The sequence below is a fragment of the Micrasema longulum genome, unplaced genomic scaffold, assembly GCF_059751315.1.
Source record: "Micrasema longulum isolate JH-2025_06_02 unplaced genomic scaffold, ASM5975131v1 h1tg000219l, whole genome shotgun sequence".
Lineage (NCBI taxonomy): Eukaryota > Metazoa > Arthropoda > Insecta > Trichoptera > Brachycentridae > Micrasema > Micrasema longulum.
This window is the reverse complement of record NW_028277424.1, coordinates 285,799-289,520: the sequence shown is the minus strand read 5'-3', so window position 1 is coordinate 289,520 and position 3,722 is coordinate 285,799.

Sequence of the window (3,722 nt, the reverse complement as noted above, 5' to 3'; positions counted from 1 at the left end):
GTGTTCATGCACGCTACGAAAGAACTCTTAGTGAAATTGTTCGCAAATGGCACATAACTCTTACTGAACAAAGTACCTACTTTATTTTATTTTATCAACACCATAACCAGCAACGACTAGATGATAACTATTTTTATTATTATTTCATTTTTAGAAATACAGCAAATATTAAAATAAAAATTTGAACATTAATTCATCATCATCATCGTTCCCTTTCCGCGTCTAATGGTGCATAGAGAACTGCATTGGTACACCAATCGCAGCGTATCTTGATCATTTCTGTTACATGAAGGTAAGATGATCAGTCTTACGCTTCAGGTACCAGTCCAGGGACTATGAAATATTCTAGTGAGAAAACACCCTTTTAAATAAATATTTCACATCAACCATGCCGGGAATCGAACCCGAGACCTCTTGCATGCCAGACTAACGCGCTGACCATTACACCACGAGGCCGACATTAATTATAAAACAAAAACCTTCTGGAATACATATGAAATGTCGGATAACTTTTTTGAGAAGCAAATGTGGAGGCGGCCTCCGTGGTGTAGTGGCCAAGACGCTTGACTCACGCACGGAAGGTTACGGGTTCGATTCCCGATGAGAACACAAAAATTAAAATGTTATTTTTCTAAAGGCTGGGTATTTTGTAATGTAATTCACCACTGTAATTGGGCCTCCTGGCCTGTTGTGGCGCAAAAACAAATAAATAAATAAAAAGTCTAGACATTTACAACGTTTATTTATTAACGGATATTGTCCATGTATACAATTTATAGGGTTTAAATAATACAATAAAAAAATAGTTTAAAACATAAAAAAAATAAGAAAAGAAGCATTGACAAACATAAGGGACATTAAGACAAGATCTGGACTATTTATTTAGTGCTTTTTATGTCGTTGTAAACTCAAACCAAAAAAGTCCAGATCTTGTCTTGAGTTAACATTACGACAAAGACGGGTCATTGGAGAATTAAGGCCATAGTTTGTTTTATGCTGATTGATGAACAGTGCTTCATTGTTTCTCAACCTACGAGTCGGAATATTGAATTTTTCTTGTCCCAGTAATGATGGAACATCGATTATACCATTTAGTATGCCAAACATATATATGGAATCAATATTAGTTCTACGTTTTTGTAGACTAGAAATATTGAACATTGACTATATTTCAGCATAAAAATAATACTTTTCGAAGCAAGCGATGTTGGACTGATTCAATGTGATTTATGCAATTGACATAGAATGGAGACCAGACCATGGAGGCATATTCAAGAAGAGGGCGAACAGTTGAGCAATAAAGAGTTTTGATTGTACGGACATAAGTAAAATCAGAGAATATTCTGTTAATGAAGCCATGTAATTTCAGTGATTTATTTACTGTATTATCTTTATGCTCGTTGTATGTTAGTTTATAGTCCAAAACAACTCCTAAATCTCTGATGGACTTAACTACATCAATTTTGGAGTTTTCTATTAGGTACTCGAAAGAAATCGGATGTTTTGTTCTATGAAATGACATAATTTAGCATATTTTAATATTTAGTTCATATTTATTGACTTTACAACATTGGTTAAAAGAGTTAGTATCTGATTGAAGAAGAAAACAGTCTTGTAAAGTTTGAATTATTTTGAGAATTTTGTTGTCGTCCGCAAATGACCTGTCTCATAATTCTATTTCATTCTGAGTATGTTTGAAAATTTCTACTTTTGTTGATTTTTGTAAAATGGGTACATTATTTATTGATGTGGGTGAGATTCAACCAAATTATTTTACATTTTTATTAGTGTTTCATTTTAAACTAAGCATTGGTAACTCAATTTTGAAACTGTTCAAAAATACGGTTCGAACACTTTAACATTTCCCTTACTAAGCATCCAAAAATTACACATGATCCGAACGGGGGGACCAAACAACCCCAGTGCCTACTTGTATATGGCATCAGGAAAATAAAACGTTGGAAGTGTTTATGACCGTGCAATAATTTATTAATGTTTTCACGTACAAATATTTTTCTCATTCGTGTATTTTATTCATTTTTGTTAGTTTTCTGAATGCTAATGTACATAAAGTGAAATTGACCAAATCGGTCTATGGGAGATTCGAATCCCCCCCTTTGGTCCGGCTAGGTTAAGGTGATTCTAAAGGAAAATATGAAACTAATTATTCATAGGTGGCGCTTTTATCATTTTTTATTGAAAAATTTCATTTTTACATTTATTTTCAATGGATGTTTTACAAAACTTGGTTTGCAGAAACTTTAAACTACCTACATTGATTGTAACAAATACCATAACAATATAATTTAGGCTCTTTTCACAAAATGGTGTACAAAACAAAAAATAAGATAATTCATTTTTTGTTTTGTACACCATTTTGTGAAAATGACCTAAATTATATTGTTATGATATTTGTTACAATCAATATAGTGTAAAGTTTACACAAACCAATTTTTGTAAAATATCCATTGAAAATAAACGTAAAAAAAGAATTTTTCAATAATAAATTATAAAAGCGCCACCTATGAATAATTAGTTTCATAATTTCGTTTAGAATCACCTTAAGCTGCTGAGCTGCAGCTCAAACATCTAATAGGCAGCTCACAGCGGTTCATTGTGAGTTTTGTTTGAATTGTACGTGTACACGACACTTCAGGTCAGCTAAGTCAGCGCATTAGCGGTGATTCGGTAATCCATAAACTTATTTAAGCCTGTATTGTATCGTATAGCTCACTGTTATAGCCGTTTAGCGCCTGAGCTCGCGACTTGCGACAGTCGCATAAAATAATTTGAGCTGACTTGCTAGCCGGTTCAAAACTTCTGCTTAAGTACTCAAGTCAAGTAGTATGACTTAATTATTTTTTAGCTGACCTACAGGTCAAAAAATATTTTTGAGTTACCCATGCCTATTTTAAACCAGTAAGTTTTATATTATAATCTTTTGAGTTTGTAGGTAAGTATTGATTTTTTAATCCTCTTACTGATTTAAATACTCTGATAGTTAGGAGAAAACTATTCCCCTGGGAAGTATTGAAGGGACAAGGTCGCAAGGTCGCATGGACGTGAACCGACAAGATGGAGCAGCCTAGTCACTGAATTATCACTGACGAGTGCCTACACAAGACCGTTCCAGATGGAGGGAGACTACCCACAGACGAGCCATGCCTGGAGTCAGGCGTAATAAGGCACGAATTGAAGTAACTGGTTTAAAATCTATCATATAATAGTGTAAATCGAAAATAAACTTCTCTAGAACACTATCAGCCAATGGTACTTTGAAGAGGTTTTCATACAGAATGCATTATTAGTAACTCTAGCCTTCCAGACCCTCAACAATATTGCTGACTGCCCGTACCTCGGTATGTTATGAGCTGTTTGTACCAGACAAATATATCAGAGGCCGACATTATAATTTGCTTACAATACCTAATATTAGAACAGACATAATGGCAAACCACACCAGGACTCAAAAGTATGGGTATCTTTTATGAGATTTAATGAGAAATTACTTAATAAATGCAAACTTAGAGCACTTTCTTTTTTTAATTTTTTGAAAGAGCTGTAAAGGCATTCAAAATACAGGACCCAATGTAAAAGGGACACCTATATAGTCACAGAAAAATTAGTATCACAGTTCAAAGTAGAAGTATCAGCGCCTTGCCGAGAAATACAGTTTAAAAATCTTTGCCAAAAGGAATTACATATGAATAAAATAAAATGTA